The sequence below is a fragment of the Lathyrus oleraceus genome, chromosome 5 (assembly GCF_024323335.1).
Source record: "Lathyrus oleraceus cultivar Zhongwan6 chromosome 5, CAAS_Psat_ZW6_1.0, whole genome shotgun sequence".
Classification (NCBI taxonomy): Eukaryota; Viridiplantae; Streptophyta; class Magnoliopsida; order Fabales; family Fabaceae; genus Lathyrus; species Lathyrus oleraceus.
The window spans coordinates 621,940,138-621,959,391 of record NC_066583.1 but is presented as its reverse complement, the minus strand read 5'-3'; the positions used below and the strand labels follow the sequence as shown (position 1 = coordinate 621,959,391).

At 34.9% G+C, this 19,254-nt stretch overlaps 1 long non-coding RNA gene across 1 annotated transcript; it reads right to left on the bottom strand.

The window, feature by feature from the left end:
* Positions 1 to 1,411: 1,411 nt before the first annotated feature.
* LOC127087184 (uncharacterized) lies at positions 1,412 to 15,842 on the bottom strand. Its single transcript, XR_007789793.1, has 2 exons — positions 15,275 to 15,842; positions 1,412 to 1,608 (listed from the first exon to the last, which is right to left on the bottom strand). It is a non-coding gene; the product is annotated as an uncharacterized LOC127087184 (long non-coding RNA).
* Positions 15,843 to 19,254: the final 3,412 nt, after the last annotated feature.

Below are 19,254 nucleotides of genomic sequence, written 5' to 3'. Positions count from 1 at the left end.
TTGTTATATCACATTTACTCTTTACCGGAGACTATTTTCTATTCTTCAGAGCGACTATAAATGAAGCATACGTGATGAAAAATATTCTTGCCACTTATGAAGAAGCTTCGGGTCAAGCCATCAATTTTCAAAAATATGAATTCTTTTGTAATTGGAATATTGATCCTAAGATAAAGAATATATTGGCTAACACTTTAGGAGTTCAACAAGTTTTTGGACAGGTAAGTACCTCGGTGTTCCATCTATGATTGGTAGAAGTAGAAAAGCTACTTTCAAGTTTATTAAAGATAGAATTTGGAAAAATATTAATTCATGTAGTAACATGAGTCTATCTCAAGCAGGGAGGGAAACCCTCATTAAATCTGTCCTTTAATCTATTCCAACTTATATCATGAGTTTCTTCTTATTACCATCCTCTTTAAGTGATAAGATTGAGAGAAAGATGAATTATTTTTAGTGGGGGCACAATCGAGATCGGGCTAAAGGCATCCATTGGCTATCTTGGGACTGTTTGTCTATGCCTAAAATTGATGGAGTCTAAATTATCTGAGTGCCTTCAATTATGTTATGCCTAGTAAACAAGCCTGGAGTCTCATGACAAAGCCTCACAACTTAGTCACTTGACTCTACAAGGCTAAGTATTATCCAAAATGTGATTTCCTTGATTCAAATATTGGGCACAATCACAGCTATGTGTGGCGGAGCATTTGGAGTTTGAAATTTATGGTGCAATGAGGGTATAAATCACTACTACAAAAACCAACTATCATAACGGTTAGAAAAATGATACAATCACGTCCGATCAACCGTTGTGAGGTAATTTGTGATTGTATGTTTGATGTTTACCACCACGGGCGTATGACTGTTGTGATAAACTAGATAGTGATATATATATATATATATATATATATATATATATATAATATATATATATATATATATATATATATATATATATATATATATATATATATATATATATATCACAACGGTCAAAGTATACAACCATTGTGATATAAAGCGAAAGGCCATGGGTTTGAAACCCAGTGATTGTATGGTTTATAATATTTTATGCTCTATCTATAACAACGGTTGTATAAATATAGTGATTAAATACTTTGTTTTTATTTTATTTTAAACCTGTATCTTTTAATTGTATATTAATTAGTTAAATATTAAAAAAATATCAAATTAAGCAATAAATATATTTACAACCATCAAAGACGAAGTCATATAGTACCACCCTCCTTTTCAACTAACGCATTAAAAATAAACGTCCAACGTCTACTGACATCGTCTAATTCATCGGGAGAGAAAAGTGTCATGTCGTTAAACGTCTACATAAACAAGTGAAAAAATTGAATATCACATTATTTGAATTATAATAGAAAGTTACTTTAACATTAATATGTTATTGTAAATATTTCATGGCATTATATATATTTGATCCCACGAATCAACAATGTCGTCCGAGACGATGTTAAACATATATTTGATCTATTTTCATACAAGATCAAATTTAGAATCAATCTGATACAAATCAAATTCTAAACTTTCTAAAACAGATAATCTAACTAATTTTTAGCCTAATTTCTAACTTATATTAACCTAATGCTAAAAATGGATTAAGGAGAGGAAAAAAACATAAAAATCTATTGCTTCTGCAATCCTTAACATTCACCAGAACTCCCATTAAACAGAGGTTAAGGTTTAGCATTTAAACCCTAACTCTCTTGAGCTAAACCACGACACAGATCGACACCTCACATAGAACAAAAAAGAAGCGGTCAGAAAGAGAAAGAGAAGAGAAGGCTAAAGCATAAAGAGACAACAGAAGGATCATTTACCTCGATTGATCGAAATACTTCTCCATTCCATAGGTTGGTTCCCCGTTTTGCTTCGTAGTATAACCTGACATATATTGTTGAATTTCGGTGCTTGTTTGTTTGTGATAATTTTGTTTATGGTTTGATTTTGGAGGTAAACTGAAAAAGGATTTAGAGTTAGGATAGAAAACTATTAAGTTGATTTTAGGATTTAGAGGTTTGATTGGGTTTTAGGGAAGGTCGATCTACGGATTGACCACGGTTTGATGTGGATCTGGGTGAGGGAATGTGAAATATGGAAAAAGGTAGTGTTAGGGTTCATAATATTAGGGTTAAGGTTCATATGATGAACCCTAGGGTTCATCTGAGGGGTTAGGGTTCATAAGGTTTGTTAAGATTCTTGGGGATGCGAGGGTTTCTGGGTTGGGTTAAGGGTTCTGGGGATGAGGTGCTTGAATGTTTGAATTTTCCGGTTGAAGTTCAACCAGAAAATTGAAGAGTGCGGTGGTTTGGACGGTGGGGGTAAAGAATAAGGGAAACTCGGAGTTCATGGGTTCAGAAGTAGTTGAGAAAATAGAAAGAGAGAGAAAGAAGAAATAAAAATGAGGGAGGTCTGAGAAAGCTCACACATATATACTCCTTTAATCCATGGCCACCTCAGTCCACCTTGGCTTTCTCTCAGCCAATCCTGCTGCTGAGTCAATATGTCCACTGCACTTGCACGTGTCAACCAAACTGAGGGTCATGATGGGGAGTTTTCAGGAGCCCTCGGATCATCCTCCAACACCCGGTTGAGAGTCAACCGTAGACTCTCCTGGGTGGACCCTGGGCGCACTGGGCTCAAAGAGGTAAATAAGCCTTTCTCTCTCAGTGCTATCCTCACCCCCCATTTAGTGGCCCATTACTAATCCAATTCAAAATACACCCCCATTTTTATTTATTTTAGTTAATCAATTACTTAATTAACTATTAATTTGAAGTTATTAATTTAAAAATATGGGGATTAATTCATTCAAACCAGCAATTAGGTTTTTTCTTTCTAAATTTTAATTATTCATGATTTAATAGTTTACTTCATTTATTTGGAGGAGGTTGATTAATTAAATTGTGATTAATTCGTTTAATTAATTATAATATTCACATTTAACGAAATTAGGGATTTATATTAAGGTTAATTGAATCAAGAAACATGTGATAAATTTCGGGATAATTTCTAAGGTTTTAAGGGATAGAAATTAGGGATAACTTCTAGGAATTAAGGGATGAAAATTAAGGATAAAATAGGGATAAGAGATATATCTTATTACATCTCATTTGATTTTATTAATTAAATTAAACTATATTTTCAAATCAAATGAGATAAGGACATGAGATAAAATATGAGATAAAATTATGGGGTTTTCAAGGGTTAAATTGAGGATAAAATCGTGATAAAAGGTCGCGTATAATACCTAATTATGATCACTAATTTATTTTCTTAAATAAATTAAATACTCTTTTTTTACAAACAACCAAGTGATAAAATCAAACCCAACACACCTCTAACTGTAAGTCTTCTGCCCTTATGCATTGAGAATTTTTTCAAAATTGAATATTTCTCCATCCCCGATGCGTGAGAAATTTTTAAGGGATAAAAATAACCAACCAACCAACATTTTTTAAGACAAACTACGGGGCTCCGATCCTTCAATAAATTTGAGGGTACATAGACATAGAGTTGTAAAATCTAACGAGTATAATAATCAAAAAATCTTTTTAGGTCTTCCTTTTAAGAATTTTTTTTTGTAAATAAATAAATAATTAAAAAAATTAACAAATATTAAAGCAAATATTTCTTAGAAACACAATAACCCTAGAATTAAAGGAGGATCCAATTGATTACAATTGAGGTAAGGGGTGCCCAACATCTTCCCCTTACTTAACCGACTCCCGAACCTCGCGTCTTACCCTTAGTTTATAGGTTTTATCATTATTTCCCTATTCCTTAGGAACGAATAAAGGATGGTGGCGACTATGTCATTTTTCAGCCGCGATAATTTATAAAAAGAGATTTAATATTACATTTGATTTGGAAAAAGTCACTCGATGTTTGATCGAAGTTTGATTGGTGTAAGTGAGAAATGATTTGAAAATGACGAGATTTTAAAAACCAACTTGATGTTGATCAAGTGCTCATTGTAAGAAGACCCAACAGTAAGCCACATAACCAGAAACCAACCGAAATCGAAAGCCAACTGAATTTAATTATAAGTCTAACTTAGAGTGGATTCATGTACGAATCACTCTATAAGAAGTCGAGCGAAAATCTATGCATCCAAATGATTTTCAAAAGTTAAATTCAATTTCAACTCTAAAATCGCAATGCAATAATAAACTAAACAATAATCAACAATATTAGTATTCTAGAAGTGTTATAGTTTTTACATCAACTCAAAGAATACGAAAAATATAAAACTAAAACTTAACACACACACACGTGTTATCCACAATAAATCTGAATTGTTACGAAATCGAAATAGAACTAAAATAAAATAAAATTAACACACTAATATATATATATATATATATATATATATATATATATATATATATATATATATATATATATATATATATATATATATATATATATCTTAGAACAAATAGTAAGTATATATAAATTTAAAAAAAAAACAATGTGTTAAAATATATATAACCACAGTAAGTATATATATAAACAAAACAAAGTAATATATATAGTTTTAAGTTAAAATAAAAGTGTTAGAACTTTTATTATTTTCATTTAATAATGAATGATTAAGAACAAGACTAAGACGGTGTAACAAAAAGAAAGTAGTAAATTTTCTGCTGCGTCTTTCCCTCCATTATCATAAAGAAAACAAATTAGAAATAATAAATTAAAAACTATAAGAATAAACAAAAATGACACTGCAAGAAGCCTTTGTACGGTGGTAACGGTTATGCTGAGGCGGATGGAAGGCAATGAGGGAGAGAAAAAAAATCCATTTCTCAACTTTCCATTTTGAGAGAGACCGATCTCCTTTCTAAATTTAAAAAAATAAATTGAATTCTCTCTCTGCGCTGCGCTACGCAGAGTGTTTCTATTGGCGGTCTGCTCCCTCGTTGCAAACAAGTTGATACTTATATCAATTCAGTAAGGTTTTCTTTTAAAATCAAATGTCCACAATATCTTTAATGAGTTTTAATAGTGTTAAAATTAGTTAAAAGTAAATTGAATCAAATAAAATTATATTAGTTTAAATAATTAAAATTTATTCGAAATAAAAACATACAAAATTATATTTATTTATTTCGAACGTTTTGAAAAAAAAAACTAATATGACACAAAATGAATAGAAATCTGGCGTAAAAGTGTCCGAAAAATTAAATTGAATGCACCAAAATGATCAGCTCGATATAAATCTCTTCAGAAACATACAAGTTTTGGTCAAATTTTGAAATGGGAAACGCTCAGTTAAAACGCCTAGACAACCAAAATGTGACCGAAAAATTAGCCAAAAAATAAATCGAGCACACCAAGTTAAACTACGCGAAACGTAGATTAATTAAACTGATGTCTCCAAGCTTGATTTTGAAATTTTCCGCCCGCTATTTTGACACACATTTGATAATTGATTCAACCGATTTTCCTATAGATTAGAAAATTTATTTCGAGTGACATTCTAGGCGTTATGCGGTACGTAATGCATGTTATGCTATGCAGATGTGCAATAGCTATGATGAATGTATTGAATCGAGATTCAGGGTCAAAATTGGGGTGTGACACTGTTGCTTTGAGCAGTGAAGTTCTAGACAAAATTTGGTTTAGAAAGAATGTCAAGTATGGTCATTTGAGAGTCTTTGGTTGTAAGGATTTTGTGTATATTCCAAAGGATGAAAGATTCAAGTTGGATGCAAAGTTAAAATAATGTATTTTCATCGGCTATGGGTAAGATGAGTTTGTTACAAGTTGTATTGATCGGGAAAATAGCAAGTGTACTATTTTGCCTTTTATAGTAATAATGGGAAAATTCCCTGAATGTCGATCTCAAGGACTGCAAGTTAATATTGAGTTTAAATTATCATTCAATTAAACAAAAAGTATTAATTTGGTTTTTAGGTGTAAAAATATAATAATAAAAGTAAAGGTAAAGAAAGATGAAAATAAGGGTTTATAGAGAAAAAGGGACAATGCCAGGGAAGGTGTATGATTTATCTCTGTAACAACTCTGAGTCACTATTGCATAAACAAATATCAATTACTACCAGTTTTTAAGGGTATTTTCTCCCAAGTCCTTGGAGATCGGTTCTGGATAACACTATCACATTTGTTGAGGTAGTACATCATATGAAGTCTAAAATTAAGGGAAAGCAATGGGGAAATAATTCTTAAACTTGATATTAGTAAAACTTATGACAGGATTAATAGGGATTATCTAAAGGACGCTCTCATCATAATGGGCTTCAGTCAGAAATGGATAGGGTGGATCATGTTGTGTTTGGAAATAGTAGACTACTCAGCAGACATGAATGGTAATATGGTTGGGTTGATTGTTCCTGGTCGTGGGTTGAGACAAGGTAATTGTTAATACCTTAGGATTGACATTAATTTTGTAAAACAAATAATGTAATCATCTCTGTTGTTTTAATATGTTGGGTTGAAGAAGTTCAACATCTGGACCAACATGTCATGTACGATGTCACGACATCATGTCTGTGACATCGTACATGTGTAGAAAACTGAATTAATTAATTCAGTATATATTCTGGGATTAGTGAGGAAATTTGGTGAATATCCTAACTCCCATGTGGAGGTCTTAAAGACTCAATCAGAATATATAGGCTCTAAATATGGAGATATATATGGATAGATTTTAGGAACTAAAAGATTGAAGACCTTATTTGTAGCAGAAATTTTCTGCTAAATTTGTAACAGCAAAGAAGAAGTTTGCTGCGATTTCTGAAGGCCCAAATCTAGTTGGGTGATTAGGTTATAAATAACATATTGTAACCTAGTATTTGTAAGCCTCATAGATTGAAAAATTAGGGGTGTGTGTGAGGTAAACCTCCCAACCTGTGGGAAGGTTACCATGTGTTTCTCAGTGTTCAAAGCTGAGAGTATTTGTAACTCAAAGCCTGTAGGTAAGAGTTGTTTGTTCTTGAATGAAGTTGTGAAACAAGTTCAAGTTGTTTAAGATTACGTTGTATTTGTAGTGATAGGAATGGAAACTGGAGGTTTCTATCTAGGAGTTCCTAGGTATAGATTGCATTGGGTAGGGATTAAGTGAAGAGTTGTAAACGGGGGAGTGTGGATGTGTTCAGCCAAGAGGGTTGAACAGAGAGTGTGCTCTTGAAGACATGAAGATGCGTCTTATGTTCTCCATTCATCAAGTAGTATGGGTTCTCTTTGAATCAGGAAGTATGTGCAGGTCCAACTTTGGGGTGTTGGATATGTTAATGTGTGATCTCCAAGTTTCAAGAGGAGAGTTGGTTGTTCATGACAGGGGGAGTTCTGTCTTTGCGCTACAAGTAATCATTAAGCTTGTGGTCTATGAGTTCTCAGATAACAAGGTATGGCACCTTGTTAGTTATTGGGATGATGTGGTGTGTGTCAAGGCTGAGTGAGCAGAAGAATGTCTGACCGGATATCATGACATTACCTTGGACAATGCTGTTATTTCCTTCTGAATCTTAAAGCCATGAGGAAATATGGATGTGGTGTGTCTAATTATGATAAATTAGAATAAGCCTGATTGTTACAGTTGTGTGGTACAGGGGGAGTAACCATCTACTAGTGATTGTGATTTTGGCTTTAGTGGTGCCAGATGTCAAGTTTCTATTGGAGGTACGAAAGTGGTCTTAGGAAATGTTGATAGGAAGAATACTTGAAGAATGCAGGCAAAAGCCACGTTGAATGTTAAGACATCGCGTGCAACGTGTCTGACTGCATATAGGGAATAGTCTCCATGCACTGGAACTGTTGTTTTGGAAAAGAAACAGTCAAGAGCTATAAAAGGTATTCAAAGATAGTCTGAGATTTTGTTGGTGATTCTCTAACTGTTTCTCAGCAAATATTAATGAATCTTGACCAAGCATTTATTCCTACCGTTAATTCCTAAGCACGGGCTGGACTATTTAAAGGATGTAATAGCACTCTTCTTCTCACAAGAGAAACACTCCATTCCCTCTAAACCATGGGGTATGTTAAGGATTGGGCAAACTGCGCCTGGATCTGGTTTTGTGAGGGGTTCATTTACAAATGTTTAGCTAAAACGGGGGAGAGAAATATAGTCCTGAGAATGTACCAAAAGCAAGTAAAATGTGGTAGCAAGCAGAAGTTGGCTTCAGGCACAAAAGTCACTTACTGGGCATATCACTTGTGTCTTGTGATCTAAGTTAAGAGGACAGTTGTGTCTTGTGATCTAAGTTACATTATCTATGTACTCAGCATTACATATTCTTCTGGAAGCTCTACCATTGAGGGGAAGGGTTATGATGCAACTGATTCTTGTACCTCTACTTCCTCATGTACACCAACTTTGGTGTTTGTGGTGGTGGAGATAATAACAGAGGTTTATTTGTTTTAGCTAAAAATTTCCAAAGGGGGAGATTGTTAATACCTTAGGATTGGCATTAATTTTGTAAAACAAATAATGTAATCATCTCTGTTGTTTTAATATGTTGGGTTGAAGAAGTTCAACATCTGGACCAACATGTCATGTACGATGTCACGACATCATGTCTGTGACATCGTACATGTGTAGAAAACTGAATTAATTAATTCAGTATATATTCTGGGATTAGTGAGGATATTTGGTGAATATCCTAACTCCCATGTGGAGGTCTTAAAGACTCAATCAGAATATATAGGCTCTAAATATGGAGATATATATGGATAGATTTTAGGAACTAAAAGATTGAAGACCTTATTTGTAGCAGAAATTTTCTGCTAAATTTGTAACAGCAAAGAAGAAGTTTGCTGCAATTTTTGAAGGCCCAAATCCAGTTGGGTGATTAGGTTATAAATAGCATATTGTAACCTAGTTTTTATAAGCCTCATAGATTGAAAAATTAGGGGTGTGTGTGAGGTAAACCTCCCAACCTGTGGGAAGGTTACCATGTGTTTCTCAGTGTTCAAAGCTGAGAGTATTTGTAACTCAAAGTCTGTAGGTAAGAGTTGTTTGTTCTTGAATGAAGTTGTGAAACAAGTTCAAGTTGTTTAAGATTACGTTGTATTTGTAGTGATAGAAATGGAAACTGGAGGTTTCTATCTAGGAGTTCCTAGGTATAGATTGCATTGGGTAGGGATTAAATGAAGAGTTGTAAACGGGGGAGTTTAACTCTGAATTAATACTGTTGATAGTGGATCTTCTTCCTGGCTTGGTATGCCCCCAGAGTAGGTGATGTTGCACCGAACTGGGTTAACAATTTCCTGTGTTTGTTTACCTTCTGCATGTTATAATCCTGTCTGCCATAACTCAGCTTGTCTTTCAGTCTGCTTATTAGATAATAACAGACCTGATACATAGCCTTCTGTTTGAATGTCAATTAGAATGTTTTGACATTCATCATTAACAACATATACTGAATAATAGGCAGGTTGGTCTTTCTGCTTCAGTTCAGTATTTATTTCAGTCTGGTTATCAAGAGGATAACAGACCTGGGCAAAGGATCATTGTGAAACTGTCAAACTGGATGTCTTGACAGTCAGTCATGTATGCTGATACTGAAGTAGAGACTGGTTAGTCTTTTGCAGTACAACAAATTTAGCACAGTCGGTTTTCAGGAACATAACTGAATCAGCATGAGGTTTATGTTCTGGTTGTCAAATTGAATGTTGTAACATTCATTCTTGACAGCATGTGCTGAATTGTAGGATGATTAGTTTTTCTATTTCAGTCATTTTCTCAGGCTAAAATCCAGGAAACTAACAACTGAACTACATGTAATGAACCTAACAAATAACCTATTTGTTAGCACCCTAATAAGTGGAAATTAGATTAACTTGTTCAACCTTTATTTTAGGAAATACAAGTACAAGGCCAGCCAACTGGAATAATGTAACAGATGATGTTCAAATCACTATTGAGACATCTTGCTGATAACTGAGTAGGAAAATAACAGAAGTTAGAGCTATGGTTGATCTCTACTGAGTTTTTCTACCAGATGCACAGAACTAGGTGTTCCTCCATTCTAGGGTGACATAGAAGCAGATGTCGTGACATCTGTGTACATGTGTATATTATTACAGGGTTTAAATTGTATAACTGTTTTGCTGTATTAGTGACAATGTTGGATCAGATGTCATGACTTGGAGTAGAACATCTGAATTCTGACTATGCCAGAATTTCAATTGGTATCAGAGAAGGCATCCTGTTCTGTTTCTGGATGAGATCCATGGGTGATACTTTCTGGTATCTTGCAAGGAGTTGTGTTAGTACTGATGTTGGAACCTGTGGAAGGTTCTGTGATGTCCCTGAATGGTCTCTTGAAGTAGGTGGATGGACTATTCAAGACAGGAAATGTGTGGACCTGTCTCTGGAGGTTGGCAATTGGCCCTTGCGTGGGACAGTTGTGCCAGTATTGAATCATATTCAAACTTGGTATGGTCTTGGAGGCTGATCTGGTGAAGTGTGTGTTCATAGGTTGAGTTGTATTATGACTTCCGCTGCATAATACCTGGCAAAACTCAAACTCTGATGTAGTTTCCCCTCATGTGGATGAAAGGCTGATGTATTCAAGATTTCATCATAATCTACTGAAGATGTCAAAGACACTTGAGTCTCCTCAAGTCCATTCATCATGACGTTCTCACTTCAGGATGGTAAGAATCACCTGATCACTGATTTTGTTACTCTCTTGGGTAGTGTATATGAAGACCTTGAAGACTTTCAAGTAGGGTTTGCTCCATGGAGGTGGAACTAATGTTCTATGTGATGTTAGAACATGTTGTTCAACAAGTATACAGCTACTAGTTGAAGAGCAGATGTTTTTAGGTGTCAAACAAAGGGATACTTTTGTTTGGAACCTACTCCTGACCTGGAAGAGGAGACATCTGTGTGTGCTAAGTTGACAAGGGTAGAGTCAACTGTGTATGTGCTCAAGAAGGTCACTCTTAGAAGTCTGATCTCTAGAAGTGGAGCTGGTTGAGATGTGACATTGTGCAATTTCCTGGTGTTTGTCTTATTCCTGTAGATTGATCAGGGTTGAAGAGTTGTTCCCTGAAGCACTATGTTGTGTTGAAAGACAAGTCCCCTGGATGTTAGAAGTCAATAATGGGGTAACCTGATTGCTATTTCATCTAAGAGGTTTGGGACCTTGAATCTTGTTATTCAAACACCATGCTCTGAAGTGGTAGTTCTTTCAAGGAGTGAGAATATGAAGATTCAGAGGTTGGTTGAGGTAGTATGCTCTGGCAATGCACATCTACTATTGACTGGTGCTGTTGTCTTCACTAGTACTTATGGTCAGCTGGAGTCTGATTGGTGTGATTGGAGTATGTATAGGTATAACTCATAGAGTTAGTTGCCACTGGTAGGGATGGTGTATGTGTGCAATGCATGGATATTGGTGTGGAGTCTCCATGATTGTTAATTTGAGGGGGAGTTTTAGTTAACCTCCTCACGTTTAGTCAGCCTAGGGTCTGGTTGGCTGTTGACCTGTGTCACATAGGTTCTGGTTGTTGTGTGACACATTTGCAAGGAAGGATTCATCTCTCTCTTTCCTAAGGGTGAATCTAATCTGGAAAGATTCTCAAATCTATTGAGGTGCTTGCAAGCAAAAGATGTTGACACAAGAAGAATATTTTCAAAGTATTCTTATGGTGGAAGTATCTGAAAGGATAATTGAGAAAGGATTTAAGATCAATGTCTACTTGTGCCAAGTACAAGTACTTAATTGATTATCCTTGGAGCTCCAAATAACTGATGTTCTTAAAGATGTTGGAACATCTCTTCTTCAAGACCCTATGCAGAATCACAGGAAGGATAGTACATTGGTTTATGATCTATCTCTTTGGTGGCAGCAAAAGCATATGATCTCTGAAAAGGTTTCCTGGTGAGAAACATGTTCAGCCTTGGTGTGTTCAATAAGAAGAAGATATCATAGTCTTGATGGTGGTTACTTGGATCAGTTTATCTCTGATCTAAGTAAGGAAGTACATTGGCTAATGCACACTGTGGAGTTAAGAACAAGTGGCAGCATTCTTAACATCATGGAAACAGCCTTGCTTTAGGAAGTGGAATCCTTGGTATAGCTGAAGGGTTAGTCTCTAACTGGTCCTTCTGAAGACTCATGCATCAGAGTGTCTGATGTCTTTGGAGAAGAAGCAGGGATTCATCAAGGTGTGAGCTTGGATGACTTAACTGCAAACCTGCAGGATGGAGGTTGTTTACTCAAACTTGGTTCCACAATCAAGTCTATAAGAGCATTGAACTCTTGTTCTGTGTAGGGAGGAAGTTCTTTCAAGTGGCAGAAGAAGGAGCTGAATTCAACAACTAAATGTTAAAACACATTGTTGTGACATTTGGTTCAACATCAGAATCTTAGTTGGTGAAGTGGCACATCAACTTGAGATAGAAGGGTCTACAGAGTGTAGATTGGGTACTTCAACAAGATCGTTCTCATTGAAGTTCTTTGGAGTTGCTGGATGGAGAAGATGTTACATGTTCATGTCTTAGAGAATCTAAGTGTCGTTTAACATGTAGCTTGAAGTTCAAGTCTCACTTGGAAGGTCAGAATATCTTTGGGAGAAGTCTGATAAACTTGGAGAGGTCAAAAAGTGGCATTTGATTTTTTTCATATGAGGATTCATGAAGGAGGTAATCAACCAGTGGCCTTTGGTCTATCTCAGAAGTGAGTTCGAAGAATCAAGATAATCAACATATGGCAGCTGATTATTCTTGAGGAAAAGTCTGAGACAAATTACATTTGAGCAGAAAAGTAGTAAGTTGAAGACAATAGGAGGTGTTTTCTATTCATCTCTTGGAGCTTGTGGTAGGAGTTCTGAGCTATCTATGGAAGATTATCTCTTGTAATGGGATGAGAATGTATATGTCCCAATGTGTGTCTGGTTTCTTTTGGACAAGCTGGTGACTCAGTGATATCTGAAGATTATCAGATGGTGTCCTTTGTTATGTTGTGAAGGATGTCCTAACTTATGTTAGAACATTTTGTGAAGTGGTTGTCTGTTCTGGTTAGAAGAGAGACTGACACAGAGTGTGGATGTGTGGATGTGTGCATGTGCTGAATTGTAGGATGATTAGTTTTTCTATTTCAGTCATTTTCTCAGGCTAAAATCCAAGAAACTAACAACTGAACTACATGTAATGAACCTAACAAATAGCCTATTCGTTAGCACCCTAATAAGTGGAAATTAGATTAACTTGTTCAACCTTTATTTTAGGAAATACAAGTACAAGGCCAGCCAACTAGAATAATGTAACAGATGATGTTCAAATCATTATTGAGACATCTTGCTGATAACTGAGTAGGAAAATAACAGAAGTTAGAGCTATGGTTGATCTCTACTGAGTTTTTCTACCAGATGCACAGAACTAGGTGTTCCTCCATTCTAGGGTGACATAGAAGCAGATGTCGTGACATCTGTGTACATGTGTATATTATTACAGGGTTTAAATTGTATATTTGTCTTGCTGTATTAGTGACAATGTTGGATCAAATGTCATGACTTGGAGTAGAACATCTGAATTCTGACTATGCCAGAATTTCAGTAACCCTTTATCCCCTTATTTATTCTTTGTTCTGAAGGGATTTTAACGCTCATCAAACAAGCTGAATCTAGAGGAGATATTCACGAAATAAAAATCTGTAAGAATGCTCTTGTTATATCACATTTACTCTTTACCGGAGACTATTTTCTATTCTTCAGAGCGACTATAAATGAAGCATACGTGATGAAAAATATTCTTGCCACTTATGAAGAAGCTTCGGGTCAAGCCGTCAATTTTCAAAAATATGAATTCTTTTGTAATTGGAATATTGATCCTAAGATAAAGAATATATTGGCTAACACTTTAGGAGTTCAACAAGTTTTTGGACAGGTAATTACCTCGGTGTTCCATCTATGATTGGTAGAAGTAGAAAAGCTACTTTCAAGTTTATTAAAGATAGAATTTGGAAAAATATTAATTCATGGAGTAACATGAGTCTATCTCAAGCAGGGAGGGAAACCCTCATTAAATCTGTCCTTTAATCTATTCCAACTTATATCATGAGTTTCTTCTTATTACCATCCTCTTTAAGTGATCAGATTGAGAGAAAGATGAGTTATTTTTAGTGGGGGCACAATCGAGATCGGGCTAAAGGCATCCATTGGCTATCTTGGGACCGTTTGTCTATGCCTAAAACTGATGGAGTCTAAATTATCTGAGTGCCTTCAATTATGTTATGCCTAGTAAACAAGCCTGGAGTCTCATGACAAAGCCTCACAACTTAGTCACTTGACTCTACAAGGCTAAGTATTATCCAAAATGTGATTTCCTTGATTCAAATATTGGGCACAATCACAGCTATGTGTGGCGGAGCATTTGGAGTTTGAAATTTATGGTGCAATGAGGGTATAAATCACTACTACAAAAACCAACTATCATAACGGTTAGAAAAATGATACAATCACGTCCGATCAACCGTTGTGAGGTAATTTGTGATTGTATGTTTGATGTTTACCACCACGGGCGTATGACTGTTGTGATAAACTAGGTAGTGTGATATATATATATATATATATATATATATATATATATATATATATATATATATATATATATATATATATATATATATATATATATATATATATATATCACAACGGTCAAAGTATACAACCATTGTGATATAAAGCGAAAGGCCATGGGTTTGAAACCCAGTGATTGTATGGTTTATAATATTTTACGCTCTATCTATAACAACGGTTGTATAAATATAGTGATTAAATACTTTGTTTTTATTTTATTTTAAACATGTATCTTTTAATTGTATATTAATTAGTTAATTATTAAAAAAGTATCAAATTAAGCAATAAATATATTTACAACCATTAAAGACGAAGTCATATAGTACCACCCCCCTTTTCGACTAACGCATTGAAAATAAACGTCCAACGTCTACTGACATCGTCTAATTCATCGGGAGAGAAAAGTGTCATGTCGTTAAACGTCTACATAAACAAGTGAAAAAATTGAATATCACATTATTTGAATGATAATAGAAAGTTACTTTAATATTAATATGTTATTGTAAATATTTCATGGCATTATATATATTTGATCCCACGAATCAACAATGTCGTCCGAGACGATGTTAAACATATATTTGATCTATTTTCATACAAGATCAAATTTAGAATTAATCTGATACAAATCAAATTCTAAACTTCCTAAAACAGATAATCTAACTAATTTTTAGCCTAATTTCTAACTTATATTAACCTAATGCTAAAAATGGATTAAGGAGAGGAAAAAAACCTAAAAATCTATTGCTTCTGCAATCCTTAACATTCACCAGAACTCCCATTAAACAGAGGTTAAGGTTTAACATTTAAACCCTAACTCTCTTGAGCTAAACCACGACACAGATCGACACCTCACACAGAACAAAATAGAAGCGGTCAGAAAGAGAAAGAGAAGAGAAGGCTAAAGCATAAAGAGACAACAGAAGGATCATTTACCTCGATTGATCGAAATACTTCTCCATTCCATAGGTTGGTTCCCCGTTTTGCTTCGTAGTATAACCTGACATATATTGTTGAATTTCGGTGCTTGTTTGTTTGTGATAATTTTGTTTATGGTTTGATTTTGGAGGTAAACTGAAAAAGGATTTAGAGTTAGGATAGAGAACTATTAAGTTGATTTTAGGATTTAGAGGTTTGATTGGGTTTTAGGGAAGGTCGATTTATGGATCGACCACGGTTTGATGTGGATCTGGGTGAGGGAATGTGAAATATGGAAAAAGGTAGTGTTAGGGTTCATAATATTAGGGTTAAGGTTCATATGATGAACCCTAAGGTTCATCTGGGGGGTTAGGGTTCATAAGGTTTGTTAAGATTCTTGGGGATGCGAGGGTTTCTGGGTTGGGTTAAGGGTTCTGGGGATGAGGTGCTTGAATGTTTGAATTTTCCGGTTGAAGTTCAACCGGAAAATTGAAGAGTGCGGTGGTTTGGACGGTGGGGGTAAAGAATAAGGGAAACTCGGAGTTCATGGGTTCAGAAGTAGTTGAGAAAATAGAAAGAGATAGAAAGGTGAAGAGAGAGAAAGAAGAAATAAAAATGAGGGAGGTCTGAGAAAGCTCACACATATATACTCCTTTAATCCATGGCCACCTCAGTCCACCTTGGCTTTCTCTCAGCCAATCCTGCTGCTGAGTCAATATGTCCACTGCACTTGCACGTGTCAACCAAACTGAGGGTCATTATGGGGAGTTTTCAGGAGCCCTCGGATCATCCTCCAACACCCGGTTGAGAGTCAACCGTAGACTCTCCTGGGTGGACCCTGGGCGCGCTGGGCTCAAAGAGGTGAATAAGCCTTTCTCTCTCAGTGCTATCCTCACCCCCCATTTAGTGGCCCATTACTAATCCAATTCAAAATACACCCCCATTTTTATTTATTTTAGTTAATCAATTACTTAATTAACTATTAATTTGAAGTTATTAATTTAAAAATATGGGGATTAATTCATTCAAACCAGCAATTAGGTTTTTTCTTTCTAAATTTTAATTATTCATGATTTAATAGTTTAATTCATTTATTTGGAGGAGGTTGATTAATTAAATTGTGATTAATTCGTTTAATTAATTATAATATTCACATTTAACGAAATTAGGGATTTATATTAAGGTTAATTGAATCAAGAAACATGTGATAAATTTCGGGATAATTTCTAAGGTTTTAAGGGATAGAAATTAGGGATAATTTTAGGGATAACTTCTAGAAATTAAGGGATGAAAATTAAGGATAAAATAGGGATAAGAGATATATCTTATTACATCTCATTTGATTTTATTAATTAAATTAAACTATATTTGCAAATCAAATGAGATAAGGACATGAGATAAAATATGAGATAAAATTATGGGGTTTTCAAGGGTTAAATTGAGGATAAAATCGTGATAAAAGGTCGCGTATAATACCTAATTATGATCACTAATTTATTTTCTTAAATAAATTAAATACTCTTTTTTTACAAATAACCAAGGGATAAAATCAAACCCAACACACCTCTAACTGTAAGTCTTCTGTCCTTATGCATTGAGAAATTTTTCAAAATTGAATATTTCTCCATCCCTGATGCGTGAGAAATTTTTAAGGGATAAAAATAACCAACCAACCAACATTTTTTAAGACAAACTACGGGGCTCCGATCCTTTAATAAATTTGAGGGTACATAGGCATAGAGTTGTAAAATCTAACGAGTATAATAATCAAAAAATCTTTTTAGGTCTTCCTTTTAAGATTTTTTTTTTTTGTAAATAAATAAATAATTAAAAAAATTAACAAATATTAAAGCAAACATTTCTTAGAAACTGTAAGACCCCAATTTTTGCCCTAAGATCCCTCATGGCCCTCAAGGCATCATATCATATCATTCATTGCCTCAAGGATCATTGTGCACCTTTGCTTCCCTCCTAGTGGGTGGGTATCTTGTGAGTGTGGTTCTTGATCACCAAGCATGTATTGCATTTGTATATCATTGCTTTTCATTTGTTTACTAAACCAAAAGTACAAAAATATTGTCATCTAACCATGTTGCTTGCAGCTGAAGCAATCATCAGTCAATCAGTCAGGCAAGTCATTGAGCAATAGATGGTGGTCATTCTTGAAGAATTTGGGCACCATGATCATTCATAAGAGGTTCATTTAAGTTGTGAAATCATTTTGGATCAAGGTCTCAAGTGGAAGAGGCTTGGAATTCATCAGAACATGGCTCAGTCAACCAAAACCCTAGCAAAGTCAACTGTGGTCAACTGTGCATTTAATCAGGGATTTGAAGGTGTGAGATGGTTGGAAAGGTCTCATTCATGTCCATATAAACCTCATTTGGTATTTCAAAGTTCAAGATTGAAGGATTTGAAGTCAGGCGAAAAGTTTCCCAAAATGGAAATGACCTGTAATTTTCACCTGCCCAAAATGGAAAGTCTTGCTCCTCAAAATTACATGTCCAAACAAGCTTCAAATCAAATCCAACATGAAAGTTGAATATCTTGTTCTTGCCTTTCCAAAAAAGTCCAAGAACACTCATTTCTCATTTATGGTTGGCAAGTTATGATCAAATCATTTTCAGAAAAAGTTGAAATTCAAAGTGCCATAACTTTTGAATGGAAAGGCCAAATTGGATGGTTCTTCTTTGAGAAAACCACATTTGATGTGTACTATCCAAATCCATCATCACATTTCACCAAAAACCTTCACATAAAAGGGTCATTTTTGAAGTGAACCATTTAATTTTTTGGTGGGAAAAAATGCCAAATTTTAAAATACATGGAATTTCCACATGAAACCAATTGGAATAGCTTCTAAATGTGATTTGAGATTTGCTCCAAGTGAAAAAACACTGTTCCATTGGTTCAAGCTATCCAAGGGCAAATTGGCCAATTTCCATAACAAGCTTCATTTTGCTAATCATCCAATTTTTGGTTAATCTTGATTAAGGCATGGGTTAAGTGATAGTATAAAAGCCTAATCATAACAGAAAACGAAATCAACAATCACTTTTTCAGATCCAATCCAAAATCTCACAAATTCTCTCAATTTTCACAATTTTTCACATACACTTTTTTCACCAATTCTTCAAAAATCTATTGTTCTTTGTGCTTTCTTTTGCAGCATTCATCATCTGCAGGTAATTTGGGAGTGTTGTTCGAAGCAATTGAAGCAAGAATCGTGCCAAAAACCAACTGTTGCAAAGCTTGCTCATCAATGGCAGCTGGAAAATTCTTCATGATCGTGCGTTTCTGAGCTGTGCTGAACCTTCCAATCACCTTCCTAACTATTGGAGGCCATCTATTTCACTGAATTGGAGCCAAACACGCGCGGATTTCACACTGTAATCATCAAGAGGTAAATTTTCGAAACCTCCAATTCTTGAAATCAAAATGTGGATTGAATAGATCCTTGAACATAGAGTATACTGGTGCTTGAATCGTGTGATTTCGTCCATTATTCGTCAAGATATTTGGAAATAAAGATTGCATGTCAAAACATTTCTTGATTAGATCTTCTTGTATAATAACTTCTGGACAATTTCGTGGCCATATTTATGATCCTGATTGAATGCCGGTTCCAACGGTGTATAATTTGTACATTTTCGTGCAAATTCGTTCGTCATGAATTCTGGATATGAAGAACAACGATGAACGCCTCGAGAACAGCTGCAATTCGCGATTTGATCCGCGCTGTGCATGGCTCCGTTTCAA